This window comes from Numida meleagris, chromosome 5, assembly GCF_002078875.1.
Source record: "Numida meleagris isolate 19003 breed g44 Domestic line chromosome 5, NumMel1.0, whole genome shotgun sequence".
In the NCBI taxonomy this organism is placed as follows: Eukaryota; Metazoa; Chordata; class Aves; order Galliformes; family Numididae; genus Numida; species Numida meleagris.
Window position 1 is genome coordinate 30039061 of NC_034413.1, and position 21940 is coordinate 30061000.

The following is a 21940-nucleotide window of genomic DNA, read 5'->3' on the forward strand; positions in this document are numbered from 1 at the left end:
ACAACACCACTCTTCTCTTTTCCAGCTAAATTACCTTGGAGCCAGTTTGCATCTATATGATCTTGTGTCATCACTGTCCTATATGTTACAGGGTTCTCCCTGGTGCACAGCTGGAGAACAGCCAGACCCTGCCTCAGCAGGACTTACTGACCATGCCAAGTCATTCATCTCCTCTGCTAAAGGGAGGAGGGAGCATACAGCCAAAAAGTTATACAAATATTATCCACGTTAGGAAATGAGAACTTTTATAAATGCATTACATTTCAAGATTACTTTTTTTTTTTTTTAACTGTATCATTTTTTTTTCTGCTTTTATAGTGCATTTTACAATGCTGGTAAGAAGAAACGTTCCTTCCTATAAAAAATGTCACTGCTAGTCACAGTCTGGAGGAGGACAGGGGAAGATGCTTTGCTCTCCTGAATTTCAGCTCTCAGTTACACCCATAGCAGCTTCTGAAACTGGAGCTTCTTCCTCCATCTCCTTCTGAGAACTTACGTCGCCATCACTGAAAAATTTTTGTCTAACTTCAGTTAATTTTAGGCCTGCAACATACTTCCTTGTCTAGACTGCCTGTCTCGCGCTTGTAAAACGCGTGCTACATAGCGCTCCTGCTCATCTCGTCCCTCTGCCTTTGGTGTACACAACTTAAATTTACACCAAGCCCATACCAAAATTCATCTTCCCAGTTCTCCCCCCTCACAGATGCTCTTTTTTTTTTTTAACCCACATGACTTCCACCCTGTTCCTACATTCTCCCTCTCTCTGAAAGCATGAGTCGGATTACAATAATAACCCACTGCAGTTACTCTCCTCTGTGGCAGCCCACAGTCACGTCTCCACTTAAAATCTGCCCAGTTATACAGAAGACAGAGCTGGTTCTGCTCCTCCAGCACAGCCGCCCTCACTCATGCCACAGCTCCCCTCCTACAGCAGCATTTGTATCAGCCCTACTTGAATAGTTCATACAGAAAGAACCCTCTTGCCTCAGTTGTTCATTATTAAACTACTGCTCGTTATTCTAGCAAGCGAGGAGAAAGCAATAGCAAAACCTCAAACTGAAAATTGTGAACAGCCACCTTTCATTAAATGGCACAATTCTAGGAAACAAACTTAAAAAAATGAAGTTATGGAATGCATAATGAAGTTTGGAAATAGTAATTTGACAACCAAAGCAGATTTAACAGATTTAAATACAGTACTTTCTTAAAGCATTGGCAGAAGAATGTCGTACGTCAAATCATCTCAGCAACACTACCTGGTATTTGCAGCTTCATTGAGCCCTTCTAAAGAGAAAGTTATGTTTAAACTTTATCATTTGCTCAATGGTAAAGACACCAGACAGTGACAGCAAAGTCAAAATCATTCCCCGAAGTCACTTTGCTCCCTGCCCCTCCTGCTGCTCATCCCTCTCGGTGACCCTGGGCCAGGCAAACTGTGCTTCCACAATACCTGGGCAGGCTGCGATGGGGCGGGGGACCAAGCACATGGCTGAGCACAGCTGAGAGTTTAAAAATAAGAGACAATGGGAATCAAGTGAGCAAATGCTTTTGAAAAAAACATATAAGCCTAAACTGTATCCAGCAGTTACGAAACAGTCACACCACAACATGCTGTGCCTTCTGGACCCCTGCCAGAACTCATGGATAACTGCAATGCAATCTAATGTTTCGTGTGCAAGATCTGGACCCCTAACAAACAGAAATCTAGTGCAACGGCAGCGGGAGTTACTGCAAGCTGTCTGCAAGCCTCCTGGCTCTGAGCAGCCACATCTGCAAAGGAGCAGCTCAGGGGAAGCGGGGCAGGGAGCGTGGCACAAGGCCAGCTGCACTGCCCCGGGCACCACATCCCTCCCGCCCACAGCCCCACAGGGAGCCACGCTGCCAGCCTCACCACGCTCCTCTGTTGGTGCCAAGTCTATTAGCTACCCTCAGCTTTCCAGAGTTCATTTCTGAAAGGCAGCAACAGTGCAGGGAAAATGCGGAGCACAACCCTTCACCCATTCTTTGTTAGCAAATACGTGCTCAAAACAGGAAAATGCATTACACGTTTTTGTGAGGCAAGAGTAAAGGCTCTGAAGCAAACAGGGCTCCCCTCTCCCTGGACACCACTCTGCCGCATCGAGAAGAGCAGCACGAGTGTATGAAAGGGAGTAAAGGGAATAAAAAGGGGAGAGAAGAACAAAAGCGATCCAGCAGCCTGTGCCAGAAAGCAAAACATGGAGCCAACCCAAGCCCCGCCAACAAGCGGGGAGCCTGAAAATACTCCATCTTCTTGCTCCGCTGGCAGAACTGTGCACAGCAAAAGCCCCTCCAACATCCGCCTCCTTAAGAATATATGTTGATTTTGAGATTTTTCAGCAAAATTGTTCTTCCTTGCCTCATCAGCTATACAGCAGTTTTGCCAGAGCAGCTCAAGACCTCTCACCACGTACGTACTGACTTGCGCAGAAAGGAAGAATTCCCTCTGGGATGATATTATAGTTATAATTGGCATTAATGTGCTAATTTTGTAACTCACTCTTTTCCAACAGGAAGCAGCATAAGCCCATAGCGTGTTTTTCCAAGTAAAGCAAGACAACAAATTAACGTTCATGAGAATCAGCCAAACAATTGCAACAAAATACTGCCGTTCCAAAGCCAAAACACAACAACCACAGTGAAATTTTCAACACGCAGCACCGCGATCCGGACTATTCCAGTCACTTGTGCTCCAAATAAACGCGCCTGACAGAACAAACTCTGAAGCCCTTTGAACAGTCACGAAAGCACCGTGCCCGCAGCCTGCACCCCACACAGTGCAGCCCCTGTGCCGCCCACATGCCCAACGCTAGGGATGCAGCCACGCTGCCTGCACACTGCCACAGCTTAGCAGGCTCCAAGTACAGGTGTCAGTGGCTGTTAAGCTTCTATCCCTGTATGCTAAAATGACTCATTTTAGCTGATTGGTACTTAAGAAATACAGGTCATTTCTCTCTTAAGTGATGGCAGATGCACCAGTCACCGTGCTTCCAGTGCTGTACCAAAGCCTGCACTAGGAATCACAACGTACAGTTCCCTGTTTTTCACCTAAGGATTTTTACTAAAATATTTATGTCTAGAGCAATCAAACCATCTCTTATAATATGCATTTAATAAGGCAAAAAAAAAAAAACCCAAAACATTTTATTTGTACCACACTGAACATTCTTTTATCAACACAAATTTGACTACTGGCTTCAAGGTGAGTCCCAGGGCCCATTAAGTTTTATCCTTAATGTTTCTAAATTAAAACAAAGAATATTCCACTACATACTACTGTACTACATGAAAGTAAGGGTTGAGAACTCAAAATTCAGGTGCTAATAGTTATCTGTGAAATTCAGAAGTCTTCGATACACAACCTGAAAGATCATAAAACGGCAAGGGTTGGAGGTGACTTTATACTCCACCCAGCTCCAATCCCTGCCATGGGCTGGTTGCTGCCCACAGCCCCATCCATCCAACCTGGCCTTCAACACCTCCAGGGATGGGGCACCCACAGCTTCTCTGAGCAGCCTGTGCCAGTGCCTCACTGCCCTCTGAGTAAAGAGTTTCTTCCCAAGCATCTAACCCAAATCTCTTCTCTTTTAGCTTAAAGCCATTCCCCCTTGTCCTACGCTTAAATGTCCTGGCATGTAACCCAGACGACGACTAGTTGCCAGACAGCCTGCCTTCCAGCTCCACAATGCATGGCCATGGAAACAAAAAATGTAGGCCTTGACACAATTTAGCAGAAATTTACCTCAAAAGGTACTAAGTTTAAAATAACGATGATTCAACGGCAATAAATAAAATGTCTTACAATAATTTTTTACACATAGTACCTCCCAAAGGAAAAGCAAATTTCCGTTGGATGCATCCAACTTGCACACAGTAACAAAGAGAACCAGAAAACACACAGGAAGATGTAGAACAAGATGCCCACAGTGGCAAATGAAAACGCAAGCCCGTAACAGCACTTCCCTCCCCACATCCTCCAGTATCAGCTGTAAGCCTCAGGCTTTACCCCAGGGCACGTATCTGCGCAATGGGACGTTTTGCACTGGCTCACTTCTGGCCCAGCTATGAGGCTGCTGGAGTTCCTGTTGCTGGGGCACACCTAGCCCCAGAGGAAGACCCAGAGCCGGAGCCAAGACACCATGGAGCCGGGCATCCAAAGGTGAGCGGCATGCACAGCCCTGTGGGCAGAAAGGGAAAGAATGATGGCCAGAGGCCCGAGCTCCGCACAGCCCCGTTGCTCTGCTGGGCCACAGCAGCCTGTTTTTAGCATTCTGCGGAGCTGAAAATTAAAACCACGTACCCTAGGCTCTGAAACTTCTCCGTATACATATTGAAACGGACGCGATTGCCAAATACCTAGCTGGTATAAACTAAAGCTACTTGTACGTACACAGGGAACAGAGCCAGGAAGAGTGTTTTTATAAAACTCAATCTTCCCATCCTGTTCCCAATATCCCTGCGTTCTCAGGTTTTTACAGATTGTTTCTTTGACGGAAATGGCATTACCCAGCAGCCAAGCCTTTCTAAATATATCTTTAACTAATCAAATGCAATCAAAGCACAATTTACTATAAAGCAAAACAGCTTAACACAGTAGAATTATTACTGTGCTATACAAGTGCTACCCATTTCCGCATGGAAAAGCAATGAAATAGCAACTGAAGACAGCAGAAGGGTTTCTTTTTAATAAAGAGCTAGCAATATGGTTATATACTTCCAAAATATTTCCCATCCTTCCCATTAGCATTTCAGTTTTCATAGTCACTCTGCATTAAAAAGCTCTTAGTATCATCATACTCCTCTGCTTCATACATTGAAGCGCTATACATTTGCATTTTACAAACCATACAAGTAGAACAGTACAGAAAAAAAAGATGGGTAGTTAAGAACATATTGGCATCAGTCCACACAGCCTAAGGACACCCTAAACAAATGTTGGAATAACAGCAACGGACTGGTTTCAAACTACCAAATTCTTCAGCATTATGAGTTTTATTGCCTCTATGTATTCTTAAAAACAGTTACGATTTTATGTTTGTCCACAAATCTGGAAAATAGTCTTTCTTAAACACAATTTCTTCACTTGTATTTGTAGACCAGAAACTATTTACTTTCAACAAACACAGCAATACTAAAAATGCTGCATATTTTTAGGCGGAGTGAGCAGACACGCACAACATCACAGCAAGCCTTTAGGAGATCTGGAAAAATTCTCAGTAAAGCTGGCATAAATTTGTTTATCATACTTGTACAATTCTTCCACCATTTAAGGAACATTGTAGTTTCTCTCTGAAACACAAGACCTCAGCATTAACTTAATCACTAGGACAAAGTTGTAGCTAAGTCATATTTTAAAGAAAAGAACATAGAAAGCCTTTTCAGAAATGGGACAAAATATTTAAAGCGCTTGTTACTTTATACTACTGCATTACATAAAGAAAAAAACATTAAATGCTTTGGACAACTATTAAAAGTTGTATGTTCACTTTGATTATTTGAGGAGCTCGCAAGTAAAAAAAAATCTGAACGGCAGCTTTTGTCCCAATGAATCTAAGGATGTTAGTACACTTCCTCTTAAATGTAAAGACGACATCCTGCAATTCATTTGCTTTTTGAAACAAAGATGGCACCTTCTGAAATGTGCTATGGAAGCAAAATGGACAACTCTTCGAAGTCCCCTTCAAAATACCCTTACCACCATGAAGCATCATACCAATTATTGTAAAGACCTTAATTCCTTCTTCATTGATTCATATTCTTCAGGAATATAGTACAGGCACATTATATCCCAGAGGCACCCCTTAGTTACAACCCAGAAAGCTGAAACGCACAAGGAAAGAACTAGATCATCTGTAGAGCATCAAGCTTTTGCTGTATCAGAGCTCCCTAGAAATTTCCTTGTTAGGTGATCCCACCATGTTTCAGTAATGGCAATTAAGTCATGGCTTGCCTGCCACACAATGGCTTCCAACTCCTCCTGCTTGTTGCCCATGCTGGGTGCATTGGTGTAGATGCACTTCAGCTGAGCCACTGGCCTTGCCCCCAACTCCAGCATCATTCCCCATGGCTCATTTCTAGTGAGCCTTGTTTTATCCCCTTCTCCCTCCATACCTACTTTAATGCCCTCTCAAGGAGCCTTGCCAGCTCCTGGGCTAGGATCCCTTTCCCCCTTTGAGACAGGTGAGACCCATCTGCAGCCATCAGGCCAGGTGCTGAGTAAACCGCCCCAGGGTTGAAAAAGCCAAAATTCCTGCTATGGCACCAGCCTCTCAGCCATGTATTTATCAGATGGGTTTTACGATCCTCTCAGTATCTCTCACTGTCATTGAAAGGATGGAGAAGAACACCACTAGTACTCCCGGCTCCATCCACTAACTGCCCCAACCCCCTTAAGTCCCTTTTGATAGCCCTAAAGCTTCTCTCAGCGACTTCATTGTTGCCAGCATGAACCATCAGTAAAGGGTAATAATCAGAGACTTACAATAATCAGAGACTTCAACTGCCAAGACAGCTCAATACGCTTCATACACAGATGAACAAGGAAGACAACCCTAATCTCTTGTACATGCCTCTAAATAAACCAGAGATGCACGCCTGCTGAAAGACATGTCAAATATATGCCATATGCAGGAGGAAACAGGAACAGATGGAGCAAAGAATACATGCTTCAGTAAACACAAATTTTCAAGGTAGCTCCCTTATATCTTAAAGCATCAAAACAGTTATTTAAATAAAAACATTTATTTCAAACAAATAGTAGTCTCAAGATGTGCTATGGGGAAACAATAAACATAGAAATGATCGATGTATACAACTTAGGCTTAATTTTGAAATCCTAACTTTCCACTCCCTGAAATGCATGCCTGAACATCGACAACAAGTAACGTTTGGAGAAAAGATGAAGAAAAAATGGTTGCAAACGTGAAGAAAACTGCCAGTATATTGAAACAAGGTGCTGCTGCCTGTAGCTTGGATTGCTAAGCAACCAGCACACCATGTAGAGTATCAAGATCACAAGGACAACGAGTGAAGAAAAAAGCATCCTACTAGGATGCCTCAGTACCATCTCTGGAAAATAAAGACATACATTTCAAAAAAGAAGATGCATCTTCCATGCATCATTTTAATGCTTATTCCGTATAGAAAGCTGAGAAAGAGAAAGCATGAACTACATTGAAAGAGACAGTATTTCTATTTTATGCTATTCAGAGTTTTAAACGAGTTTCTCAAAAAGCTTTGTCTCTCAAAGAGAGTCCACAGGAACGCAAAATTTTATTTAAAAAGGTGTCTGAATCACTGGTGGTACTTAAAATACTTGACACACTTACTTTGCAAACCTTTTCTCCAAATTCAGACGGCAAAGCCAAGTGACACACAAACCAAAAATTAAATCATGTCCATGCTGGGATTTTCAAGCACACCTAAGCCAAGTATTACCACTTCCAAAATGTTTTAGATGCCAAAAAATACAGTGAATTTCTCATCTGAAATGAGAAATAAAAGCAATATTGAAATTTTAAGAATGTATTAACTACTAAATCATAGCAGCACCTAGTTAAATTATACCCATTACACAACAATTTCCTGGTCCTGCAGACTTGGAAAGAAAGTCTTTCAAATTCTTTGTCATCAGACAACGTAGGAAACTCTTCTTACCATATCTAACTATTATTTAGATGTAATTTCTAAAAATTATTGTTGCAAAGTCTCAATATATTGTACTTTATATATATGATTTCCAGCTACAAAGTCACGATCTTCTGTCTTCTGATGACAACACAGTATTTGCTCTTATACCCAAGAACAATGATCTTAAACAAGCCAACAAAGTGATTCTCATCAGGTAGTCTTTCTTTCCCAAATGAAATTTTCCAAGAGCATCAAGACAAGAATTATGAAAGGTAAAAGAAACTTGGTTAAATATTTATCTGCTTCATTGATTATTATCCACTAAAATATTGGAAGGTATTTCCTGGAAGTGTACTCCTTCATAAAAGAACCAGAAGTATTTGAGTAGGGAAGCTAATGTACTCTATTAATTAAAGCCTAATCTTTTATCTGAGAAGTAATATCTACTCTGTCTTGACAGTAACTTGCTGTCTCCTTTCCTCTGTGGGAAATGCTATTTATAACCCCAGTCCACAGTCTGCTTCTCCTAGTCCTGCCTAAATCAGGTCTAAGCTGCCTAATAAAGACAACAAATAGTTTCTTTGTTCTTCCTAGCCAGGACCCAGACATATTTTATTTCTGTTGTATTTGACTTTTTTGTTCTGGAGATGTGAATCACACCCTGCTTGCAGCCTCCCTTCAGCTTGGTGGTGGCAATCTGTGCTACCCCACGTGCAGAGCCCCTCCTTGGCTGCTTCAGTGAGACACCGCTTCAGGCTTCTGGGTTTCAGCCTCCTCTAGGTCATCCTTCAGAACCACAGCTCTGTTTCACAGTGTTGATCTTTCTCCACTCCTTTGTACCAGAGTCATCAGCCATCCTAAAAGGAACGCTCATATAATCTTCTGATGCGCCCAAAAGCTTGAAGACACCTGGTAGCAAGGGATCCATAACCAAAACTTGCAGAAGTTATGCATTAGATGCAGTATTAGAGAGGGAAAATAAAATTCACGCTGACAGGCTGAAGCTTCGAAGGATTAAGATTTTTCAGATGCATTTTTTCCTTTATTTTTGTGTTTGAAAGTGAATTCCGAGGCTAGATCTTCCACAGAGAACTGAGTCACTACAGTTCCTGTTACATTATTGCATGCAGGTCCACAAACTGTGACAGAGATTCATTCTAGCTCTGAACTGAGCTATCTTCAGTGGAGATTAGGACCTGGGCTGGCAGCACACGTGAGCAAACAAGGCATTAGCAAACATGCTGCCAAAATTCAACATAATTTTGGGAGCAGAACCACCAGCTTCATCCAATTCCTACAGTGTCTTAATTCACCTAGTCAACCTCTTTGCCATAACAGTGGCCACTGCTCAGTTACAGATATATGCAGTTTGATATTTGATCAGATATCTGACCGAAGCATTACAATTCTGCAGATAGTATGTAAACTATCAAGAATTAGAGCAGTACTGTCAGGCATTGAGGCAAACCCCTTTTCCATCTCACAACCCTAAATAAACGTGTTTTGATCAGAATGATGACTTATTAGTAATGCACACGGACTGTTTGGTCGCAGCTTAACCAAATACCTACCTTTTGTCCATGAATTTCAAAAATCTTCTACCAGATTTGTTCTAACAAATTTTAGAGATACAGATTTGAGTTGGGAGTTTTTGCACTGAGTTCATGATGCAGAGCAAGTCACGACAATCACCGCTCAAGTACCCATATTGTAGAACAGAAATATAATCTTTTCAACCCAATATTACCTGTTCTGACAGGTATCCTTACATGATAACAAACAGAATGTAGATGTTCATGGGCTTCCAGGTGCTGCAGAGGTGCTTCAGTTCAAAGCACCCAGGATCACAGAACCAGAGATGAACAGCTGTCTGCTTTGTTTTTGCTGCCACTAAGGTCACAGTGCAGAAAGGACTTGAGCCACATGGAGTTCTCGATGCCTATCAGCTTCAGTAATACAGAGGTGGAAAATACCTCTTCAGGTTACAGAAACTGTTCACGATTCACACATGAAGACACTCTCTCTCAATGTTTGTCTGCTAGTGTTTCTCAGAAGATACAATTCTGCGCTGTCATCCAATTTTTTTTCATCTTGCAAGCAAATTTCTCAAATACGCAAGCAAGGTGGTTCAACCTTTTATAGTGCGACTAATCCTTAGCTAAGTATTAACAGATCTTAGTACCACAATTCTCCAAGCTAACCTTAGTTCCATGAAAAAAATAAAAATCTTATAACATACCTTACTTTATAATCAGAAATTGTCCAAGAAATGTCAAATATACCACAGTTTAAAAAAAAAAAAAGTGAAGAAATGTAACATTACAGATTTTCTGCTCTCCTAGCAAAAATCTTTCTAAGGCAAAATAATAGATCCATTCAAGTAGCTGGCATTTTAAAGATAGTAATGCTAAGTGAAAAGGAAGTTTGTTTCTGCACAGTGGTGTTACAGGCTGTAACTGTAAGAGCTGTGCCTGCAACTTCAAAAAAAAAAAGCCCTCCTGCAATTCAGGGGGCAACCTAAAGAGAAAAAAAAAAGCATTAGCTCAGGACTATACGTAATTTGCTCACCATATGTGCAAGTTTCTAGGAATACAAAATAGCTCTTCCTTATGTCCAAGGCAGCTTCTAAATGCTACATGCAATACATACAACAGATTACCTACTGCGCTCTGATAGGAAGTTACTTAAAACCTTTAAAGAACTGAACAATTACGACATGAAGCCTGAAGTATCAATGTATGGACTGCTACTTCTCTTCCCTCCTCTTTTTCACTTACTTCCCCAGTAACATCTCATTGGCTTAAAGTTTAGTTTCATGTGTCCCTTGACTCAACGTTTGCTTACACAGAAAACAAAGAGCAGCCTCCCCTTAGTACTGAGCACTCATTCTGCATTTGCAGGATTTTATTTTTTCCCTGAAGAGGGAGGAGAGGGAGAGGGAGGAGAGGGAGAGGGAGGAGAGGGAGAGGGAGGAGAGGGAGAGGGAGGAGAGGGAGAGAAAGCATCTTTCTCCCATGCATTTCACTTCCCACAGAACCAGTAAGGCCGAGCTGCCCCACTGGAAAGAAGGGAGGAGGAGGGAATGCTGATGCTAAAACCCATTCCTAAATCCCCCTTAGGGTGGGAAGGAGGAGGTCACAGATGAACAGACAACAGTCAAACATTAACCCATTCAGGTAACGACTACATCTGCTACCTCATGATCGGAGGATACGAGGGCTGAATAATCGAGACTCCCAAGTAATACTAAATGGTCTAACACAAGGAAGGGGAATTTTTCTCATTATGCTCTGAAGAAGTGATAAGAATACTGCACGTATCCAAAAAAACCTTAATATGGTTTGGTACACAGATTATTAGATACCAAAACAAGCAGCCAAAGAACTCTGGCACAAATTCATGGGAATCATTAAGAAACATACCTGACGAGTTCTGTAACACTGGAAAAATTAGGTGTTCCTGAGCACGGAGAGCAAAGGGTAGAGACTTCCAGGTTTCCTAATGCATGTGGCTTCTCTCTCCAGCACGTCCCTGACTCACTACACTGTATGGTAGGATACACTATGCCCATGGAAGTCTGCAATAGCCAAACTGGTTAAGCCCCCCATCCCAAAAAGCACACAAGTACACAAATTATCCAGTGCCAAGACAAGAGAAATCCTTTTGTGACTGATTCTAAAACTTAAACCTACAAACAGGCAAACTGCTCCTTGTATTTTTTTCACATTAAACCCCTAATCCTTTAAATAATTTCTCTTCCCACATGTAACACACTGAAAAACAATTGTAAAGCTCTGAGGAAAGCCAGCACCTGCAGGAAAGGGTTTAATCTGGCAACTGCTGGTGTTGTTGAGTTATTCATCACATAAATCTCCTATGAGGTCCCACCTCTTTCCTGTACTTCCAACTGCTGGAGTTTGAGAAAACAGACCTCGTTTCATGCTGAACTCCCACCACTGAGCAGCTGAATCTCCTACACTGCTTAGAATGCAGTTCGTGAGAGCAGACTTCGCATGGAGTCATGCAACATCCTGTTCTGAGCCAAGGGCTCCAGATGGGATATGTTTCACTGCTGCCTCCCCCTTCCCCAGCCCGTTTGCCTCGTCCTTTTTTCTTTGAAAGCATTTATCCCCAACTGATGCTCAAACAGCATGCTAAAACTGACCTTTAAGTCAAATACAGGCGAGTCAAAACGTACTTAAAATCTGATGTGTTTTTTTTTTAAAAAAAAAAAAGAAAAAAAGAAAAAGAAAAATTAAACTACACTTAAATTATCAAAATATTTTTATCAGCTAATCAATTATCAAAACTACGTATCAAGAAAACAAGTTATTTGTTGCAGCTCAGGAAAATCTGCCTCACTTCACAACATTTTCTGATCATTTAAAAGCTTGGCGTTGTCACGCATGTTACTAATCTAATGGAAGTTCTCATCGACACAACAAGGAACAAGCTGTCTCGCCTGCCCATCACTCTGAATGCTGGCAGCTTCTCAAACATCTGCTAAAGGTCAGATTTCCACTGCATGGAACCAATCAATGAAGCTACACAGCGCTCCCAGTGCCATTGGAAGAGCCAAACAAAGACCACTGTTTCACATCAGCAAAGAAACTCAGCCTGAAATCTCCTGAATGCTGCTAGCAAAGCCTGCTCTTCTATCGCCACGCAGCACTCACCTATCTGGCAATGTCTGCACAATTTGTCTACTTTTGCTTAACAGCAGAAACAAGTGACTTCGTGCTAACCCATTTTTTCTGCTTTAAGAAGTGTCCAGAATGCATCACATACACAGAAGAAATGTTATTGAAGAAAGAAATGAACAACTACACACTTAAACTACAGGGGCTGAAACATATTTAAATGTTAATCATCATATAAACAAACAGTTTCAGAAAACTGAATCTTCACACACCCGGTACCTTTGTTTCAGCCCGGTGACTTCAAAAACAGCAAAATCCTCCTCTGCTCAATTCCAAAATGAGATCCTAGAGTTAAAAACCAGCCTGAGATCATTACACTCTGCCCTAAAATCTTTGCTAGGCAACCTCGGAAATATAATCCCAGCATCTTAACAGATTAGGGAATTGTTGGCTCCCGCTAAAAACAGCATGCTCTGTATTTCAGCAGCTTATCGCATGCCATAAGACCGGTGCTTTAGTGAGAGCATATGCATAAGAAATAAACGATCGATTCCAGCACTGCTGAAAAGCTGAACTTGTTCTATTTTTACAGATAAAGTATTATTTTATGTGGATAATCTGGCACTGATTTACAAGCCTTCCACACACTGGGTAGGAGGGCCAATTACAAAACACTGATGGAATTCAGGGACTTTTTTTTTTTAAATTCTTGTGTGTGCTGCTGAGTGATCTTCACCATCATTTTAGGCTTAAAAATTTTTTTTTTTTTTTTAAGAAATACCATTTTTAACTTCAGAGCAAACATGGATAAAAGAAGGTTAGTCACTACTCACTCCAATAAACTTAGCAGAAATATGGTCTTGCATTCCTCTTAATCAGCAGTTATACAGTAACAGCATTGGTGGGGCTGCAATCCCAAAGGAAAGCATTATTCAATTTTAAAAAATTATACACGCAATAGATACATACAATAGAAAATCACGTTGCCACAGTGTGATGGGTATGGTAAGTGCCCAGCAGATGAGGCTCACTGGAAGGCAGCAATTGGTGACTTGACTGCAGAGGCGAGGCACAGAAAGCACGGGCTTCTTCTACCTATTCCCACCTGAAAATTAAAAGTCTCTCAAAGAAAAGACCCTTCAATTTTAATTTATTAGAACTAAACAGCAATAGTACTATGGGATATTTCAGGAGACAGGTATTTTTCTGCACTAGTTTTACTTCTGTTTTCTTGCCTAATCCAGCTGCCAGCGTTTGGGCCGATCCCAGTTCTGTGCGTTACGCAGGAGTACAGAGTCTGTCACACTCCAAAGAGAAGGCAGCCAGCAGGATGGCCCCCAGCACCCCACTATCTCCCAGCCATCCCTTCCCTCCGTTTGAGAGGAGCCAAATAAATGAACATCTGTATAAGATGCTTCAGGGAAGAGTGCCATCGCCAACAGATGTTTCCATGACTCTTCATGCTTCTTCAGCAGGTCCCTAAAAATTTGCCATTACAAAGGCTTTTCCTTGGAATGCATTTGGAAGAAACAGATCACCCATAAGTGAAGGGGTGCAGTGGTACACTCTCCAGCAGCAATTCAGTGTCAGAATCACAGACCAGTAACACACTATAGCCATGGCGGCTAGCAGAATTTCGGTACTTCTATGTTCAAACATTAACAGCCACATTCACATACTTACTTGCAGTTTTCACAGTTTATCACATAATCACAGACTTGTAGGGGCTGGAAGGGACCCCTAGAGTTCAGAAGCAGCCTGGCCAGATGGGACTACAGACAATACGAGAGCCTCAATCCCATCTCCATGCATACAAGTGCGGGCCTGCTGTCTGTCCTGCACCCACTGGAGCAGACAGAGGATGGAGGCACGTGTGACCCCACACAGCTCCCAGCACTGAAACTAAATGGTGTGCTGAACGGTCAGCAGAAACCACTCCTGAGAAGGATACCAAACGGAGTTAATTTCTCCTGCCTTTCAGTGCACACAGAACCATATCTACCTGTGAGAGGCTTTAAGCCATGCATGCCTGTTTTCAGACAGTTTTGGATGAAATCACTCTAACCCCACAAAGCAGTGTTAGGACAGCCAGTCTCTGTGCTGCCTGATAGCTGGAGTCGGCACACACAGCACACCTGGCCCAGCGTCACCGAGTGTGTAGCTTGGTTCACGGCCAACAAACGAGGAAGAGATGTTAGAAGTGAGCTGGAGGACCTGCAAAGACCAGTTTTATGAGTCCAGGCCAAGTGCCAAAGCACTGCTTTGAACTCCGTGTGACGTGGCTACGACAGCTCCCACCCAGCCCAAGAGCATTGGTGCTGTGCTGCAGCACACACCCAGCGCTTGGCATGCTCAGCTGGGGTCACTGGGTCTGCACAGGGACAGCGCCCAGAGCTGCTGCTGGATCCACCAGTGACACCTCACTCACATGCCTGGGCTGCACCTTGCTAGCGGGGTCAGAGCTACTCTCAAAGCAGAGGGAACAGGGAAAGGAAGCTGCCCACACTGTTTGGTTGATAACTACATTCTCCTTCCATCCTAAATTACCAATCAAATTTCTCTATCTTAACTTGGTAGTTCTTATTGTTTTGCTGTATAGTGCATTGAAACTACAAAGCACGGCAGGTGGGACGACTCAGCAGGGCTGATAGCATTACCATTCCTGACATCTCAGTGCTTTACTTCACAATCTGTATCTTTAATTAAGTTTTGCACTGGAATAACAAAGAATACAAGACAATATGAAACGGCACAAACGATGCCATTAACTAGAGCTGCCAAGATGCTTTTATCTCAGAGATGCCTGCAGATTTTTTGCACTTCAGTTTCATACTTTTTTCAACATCTTGAAAACCATACTAGACAGCCAGCTAAATCGATGGGTTTTGTTCCTTAAATCTTCTTGTTGTATATTCTTGCATGTAGCACTTGCAATACGCCCTCGTACTCTTGCAAGGATGTGAGTAGTCAGGGGTAAGAAAGTTTAATCAAAGCATCAAAAATAAAATCAAGTTAAAAAGCGTAATTACACATAATCCATAAACACACAAGTGGCTCAATTTCAAGTTAAATTGTCAGCAAAGAAGGCAGTCTGTTAAGTTAATCAAGCATACCACACAACATAACAATTAGACCAATATATTCCTCCCAAGATTACAAAATGCAGAACTGTAAAGAAGAGGGAAAGCCACCCAAGTCCCCATCCTGCCACAGACCAAGCAGAAAGTCAGCAGTGTGCGCCCATCAGCAGGGCAAACCAGAGAGCAGCACGTGCCCTGGCGCTGCTAACACAGCAGGTCCAGCCACAGCTGCCGCCACGCATGTGGTGCCTCTTACTGCAGTGGAGGTGACAGTGGCACTGATGTAACACCTGCTTACTGCACATCAGCCAAATCAATTACCGCTTTGTATGGTTCATGCAGCACAAAGAATCTTCTGTTCTTACTGCAAGCGCCCAAGACACGGGCAGAAGAAAGATTCATCTTGCCCAAGCTTGCAAATGCCAGATCTCATCACTGCTCTGGCATCATTACCTGACCCGTAATTCACACATTAGCACTCAGAGCTAGCCTGTTCCAATTAGCAGACCCCGTGGGGCCAATTAATAAAATCTCATGGAGGTGACAGTTACCAACATCTCAGAGGTTAAACACAGCTGACACACCCCAGCAGTGGCTACAGTAGGACTGGAGAACATGAATATCTTTAAGACATTTCTTTAATGAATATAATTGTTATACTCATTACACCCAATTATACTCACAAGCTATTAGTAATCAACTCCAGAAACCAGACCTACCCCGTGCAGCCCAGCAGCTGAAGGGACTTGTCAGTTTCAGGCTCTTGCAGTCTAATGAAGCCAACCTGCAGATGGCAACAGCTACTGACGTACTGCTGCGTAGGTTCTCCCACCATAGCACCACATCATGAGAAAACCGGGAAAACACTCGAGCACAGCCCCATGATTCTCTGCTTTTTTTAAATAGGTAAAAGTTCTCAACTTATTGCTGTTTGTTTCCTACCGGCTCAGGATCTCATCGCTTTTATCGTTGTGACATTCATTCACTCCAGAAACGCAAACATATTCAGGATCACTTGATAGACAAGAGTACTGCAATTACCAAATCTGACAAGAACACTCACTTTATTCTTACCTCCCAAAATTAGCATCCTTCCATATTTCATTAAATACCCAGGCGGTATTCAATTATCTCCCACAGTAGCATTGCATAAACAACCTACCAACTGCTATCATCAGCTTCTTATTTAATTCATCTACCAGCCAGACTGCCAGCACAATTTCACAGAAGAAATGAGCTGAGACAAAACAGCATCGTTCGGTCAGCTAAATCTGAGCGTGGAAGGAGAACAACAGCAAGGAAACAGGCCCCCAAAAGCAGTACTTCAGTGCTTTTTTTGGAGCTCTGCTCTGGTGTTTCAAAGTCTACCCCCACAAATTGTCGGCATCCAGCACTTACCAGTACTAAAGGCATGCATGCAAATGATAAGGTATACCATCGACAAGGAATGCTACCATGGCAGGTCTGCCTGCTCGCCTTTGTGGATAGCTCAAGCCCAACAAGCAACACAGATACATTCCAAGCCATTAATTCTCTCTGAAATCCAACGAAATACTGGAAATTTTCCTTCTACCTGAAACAGAAATCAAAGACTTAACATACAATGAATGCACTCATTCAATAATGGTTTAGTCTCTGATTTCAGTTTACGGTGCTATCATTTGAAAGGCGATTTAATTTCTACCTAACAGCTGAGACTTCATGGAGGATGAACAGATTTCCCAAGTCTGCAAATCAGATTTGTTATCCCATATTCCGAACTCTCCTATGCCGTTTCAACAGTAAAACTTGGTTTTCTGTGATGTTTTCATGTCTGCGTAGAGACAACTTGCAGTAGCCCGATTCGGAACCCTGTTAATGGGAGTATATAGTAAAAGTCTAAGTGGCCTACTCCACATTGTGCACATAGACTGCTTTAGGGATTATATCTTGCTTCATTGTTTCTACTGATTAACAGCAGCTTATGCAGGACAAATCTTCCATGCCATTCACTGCTTTACTATGACTTTTTCCAGAATTAACCTTTGTCCCAGAAGCAGAAGTGTGATTTCTTATGTTCTAAAATATACTCTTTCCCATTACTCTACAGTCCTTCTCAGAGCTGCACATTTTTATTCTGGTACCTGGAGTTCCCTGCCTCCAAGCCCTCCAACCTCTCAGAATATCCTGAAGCTGCGCCTCATTCCCTCCCACACCACATAAATGCAGTGAGACAAATTCCTGGAGAGCTTTGCAAACAAAGGATGCAGGGAGACGCGCCCAATCGTACAGACCTCCAAACCTGCCAGTAAGAGAAACCAGCAGAGCTGGAAGAAAAAGGGCAGGGAAAGTGAGTCTCAGCAGTAAGGTTCACTTCTCACAATTTACTCACTTACTATCACATGATAACCAAAAAAGAAAAGAGGAAAACACGTGCAAAGTAAGTAAGGTTCTTTACATACAGATCTATTTTTTCTTTCCGATAAAGTCTAGAAACTTCCCCTGGTTTCTAGATTAATCATGGAGAGGTGGAAGGGTTGTTACCATTATAAAGTATAAACAGACTTTAAGCAGTGACAGACTAAGTACTTTTAGACAGCCAGTCTCTATTATACTACACAATTTTTTGTTTCAAACCATTATACTACAAATTGAAATAGTTGTAAAAATAAAGAAAAGGGAAGAGGCAAAAAGCTCAGTGTAACAGATCTAAATCATTTCTTTTTACTCTGAAACAATTTTCCAGGACAGTGCATCTGCTACCTAGTAACTGCCTCCCACTACACTAACATTTACTGAACAGGAAAGAATCGTTTCTGCATTCTTGACAAACTTTTGGCTAGACACCCAAATACTTGTAGAGAGTAGACCTTTCAAATTATGTTCCTGCCAGTTGGGGTGGGGGAAACACAGGGCAGGACAATCCCTTATCTTCTTCTGGTGGGTGTACATGTGGTTTGTGTAACAATTCATTTTGGGGCAAGCAGCAAAAACACATGAAAATAAAGCAGAAAAACAGAACCAGAAGCTGTTGGCTGGATGACCGTACATGGCAGAAAAGGCACCAACTCATTTCAGATACTCTGCAAGACATACTCAAACCACTGTAAAACATGAAAACTGTTTCATATACAAAGATATACATACAAGCACTACTCAGAGCATCTTCACCCATCTCCCACAGGCTGATGTAACCACTAAAAGTCAAGAATGACCTTCCAAACAGGTGAAAGGCCCTGTCAACCAACAGCAAAGCACGTGTGCCATATATCAGTGCAAGGACAGCACATAAAGCTGACGGCAGCCGGGGGTCAGCTGGAATCCACAGCTTCTGTGGGCTGCACCAGCACTGACCTGTCAGGCAGAGGGCCCTGGCATTTTGGAAGCCATCAGTCAAGTTGTTCTGACACACTGCCAAAAAAAAGGGACGAGGAACATAATGATTTAAACACTTCGTACACACACACCCTTCCCCACGTCACTTACCCCTTAAAACACAGCAGCCTAGAAATGTTTGCAACAGATTAGGATTAGGACACAGTCTGAGAAAGCCAGAAACTCCTGAGGAAGAGCTGCAATTCTTGTAACAGCCTAGTAAGTTTCCTTCTGAAAGGACTACGGGGTCCTTATCGAGGAATGCTGTACCTGCCCAGGAGTACAGGAGTACTGGACCCTAAACACTGCAGTGCTGCTAATTTATCTGTGCAGAGATAATGCCATACATCTAGCAAGTCAGGACTCGCAGGGTAATTTATCCCTTTTGTGAAGCTGCCAAATGGCAAGCACCATGCATGAGTTTGCTTCCAACAATCGAATGGGTCAGACAGAAACTACTGATTAACTTTCTTCCAGAGAACAAAAATATCCAGAATAGCAGTGGGCTTATGACAAAGAAATGCAACTTACTATTAGGTAAAGCTCAACATTTTCAAGTTAGATACTTCACTGCTTTAGTCTGCCCACTGCCTTATTTAAGAGCTGAAAGCAGAAGTCTACAAAACCAAGCCTCCTGATGGCTTGATTTTCCTGCAGCCAGAAGGCATGCAACTGCAGTCAACAGGAAGAAAACATATGCCCTATGTGACTAGGAAAATATCTACGAATTCTCCTTCTAGGCGGAAAGAATTATACGTGTTTTGGAAAGACCATGCTACAAGACAAGAGCTAGAGCAAGCACTCCTTCAACATGTACAAGTGTTGCATGCGAAAGTCAAGAGTCATTTGAAATCAGTAAAACATTGAGTCTACTATCATAGAATGGCTTGGGTTGGAAGGGACCTTAAAGATCATCCAGTTGCAACCTTGTCATGGGCAGGGCTACCATCCTCACCAGATCAAGGCTCCGACCAACCTGGCCTTAAACATATCCAGGAATTGGGCATCCACCGCTTCTCTATGCCTCACCACTCTAATATACCTCATTACACTAGTAAGATGTTCTTCTGTAAAACTAGATATCAAAATGCAACTGAAAAGAACTGGATAATGTACACTTCATCAAGAAAAGGGCTCTAACATAGCAAAACCACTTTCTTTTAAAAATGCTTGTTAAAATTAAGAAGGTGGGAAAATAGTGGTCTGGAAGTGGATAGCAATTAAAAAAAAAAACAATTATAATGTAAGGTCGGTTTGGTTTCTTAGTTCCTTGCCAGTAAAAATTTGTGAGTGTTTGCTATACTAAATTGTAAACAGAACGGCCTACCACATCTACCAAATAACCTCCAGGGATCTGACCGTATTTCCTTGTCAATGTGAGCTTCAGCCTCTTAAATAACAAAAACCTAAAACAAGCAACATAATTCCACTGGAGCAAAGAAGTGCGTTGCAATGGGCTTCTTCCAGCACACTTGTATTTAATTCACACGCTAGGACTGCATTTAAAAAAAAAATAAAAACAAAACCACATCAAAGCACAACAAGAAAGACTGCAGAGTTTCAGTAAATCTACTGAAATACTGAAACAAACATTTGCATCTGCTTCACTTCTGCCAAAAACATTTACGTTACAGTATAATGACCACAGTTGTAAGGCAGCAATTACCGTTCCATTTACCTTAGAGCTACATATGCACTCCACATGAGCAGAAGGAGCCTCCCGCAGCAGCTTGGCTCAGGGTCACGCTCCCTTGCTGCCCTCACTCTGGCCAGAAGGGTCAAGGCAACCCGTGTGGCCACAGTGCAAACAAGCTTGAGCTGCGTGAGCAGAGGGCAGACCGCGGGCTGGCAAGTACAGAACACTTCTAAGCACAATAGTTATATTAAGTAACGGCTTTTTTGCTCAAGTATCCGTGCATGTGACTCTCACTTAGCAGCTTGGTGGTGTAGGAGATGGAAGCTAGAAATTCAGCTGATGGATCAGTTAGCTCTCGCTGCATCTGTTCTCAGGGCTTCCATCAGCACATTGTTGGCCTTCCGTACACACAGAGACCACGTAGCTGCTCTCCAAGCCCTCGCTGCAGGAACCACACCGAAACAAGCCTGGAGGACAGTCTGAGATGTTACTGAACAAGTTCCAATATGCACTTGAGCATTTGTTGATATCATTTGTTGTTATGCCTCAATTTGTAACCCAATTTAGTACTGTGAGACAAAAATTGCTCTTCCCACAGTCAAAGGAAACAAAATAATGTGGGCATTACGCAAGTAAGTCCTGTTGTACGCAAATACAGCATTTCACATAACCAGACTGCATGATTTTGTTTCTGACTGCAGTAAGAAACAGGCTTTCTGGACTGATGAAAAAGATTCTCAGACAATTTGAGAAATAAATCTTAAATTTAATTGTTACTCTGTCAGAAAAAAAAAAAACATGGAAGTCGGGGAGTAATTCAACGTGACATTTAACCCAGATATAGCTGTGGTTTGCTTTCCTTGCAGCAGCTCCACTGATTACAGAAGAGTACAATCAGTAAGCTGATCCTATATAGAAATTATGCCACTGGTCAGCAGCATCTCACTGCACCAGCCTGCAGAATGGTGGTCAGTAAATCCAACCTGAGAGAGATGGAAGTGTAACAGAAGGGAACAAGCACCAGGTTTCAGAGCAACCCTGTACCGTGCTAGGTGCTGTATGAAGCCATTGTTGCACAGCAAATGGGAGGGCTACCTCCCAAACCCAAGCAGAGGTCACTGAAAGCCTCCCCTTGTTGGCCAGGAAAAAAAAAACATTGATTCAAGTTTGCTTCCATGGATTTAGTGCCATTAACATCTGAGCGGAGGTAAACTCTGAATTCCCCTGACTGGAGGATCCACATAAATAAATCCTGCTGTACAAGATCAGATAAACAGAACCAGCGAGGCAATTCCAGAACTAGTGAGATTACCTGGCCCTTTCCCAGTCCTGCAGGAGAAGCAATACATCAGCTCAGACATTGTTACCCACAACCGACACCGAGCCTGTCCTCCTGCCAGGATACCAATCTCTGCAGCAGGAACAGATCTCCCTGAGGCATTATTCATTTGAGGGGCACTCTGGTCAGAACAGTCTGTTTTAGAGACTATTTAATGAACCAGAGATTTCACTGCACAGAAGGTCTGCTAATTTGTTGATCTCTGCAGCGCTGTGTAATGTTTCCGATTTACAACCCATCGGCC

The 21940-nt window shown here is 42.5% G+C and overlaps 1 protein-coding gene across 1 annotated transcript in view; it reads right to left on the reverse strand.

Moving 5' to 3' along the window:
- The window catches only part of JMJD1C (jumonji domain containing 1C), a 147952-nt gene that overhangs the window by 102156 nt on the left and 23856 nt on the right, over nucleotides 1-21940 (reverse strand). The gene's annotated exons all lie outside the window — the stretch shown is intronic.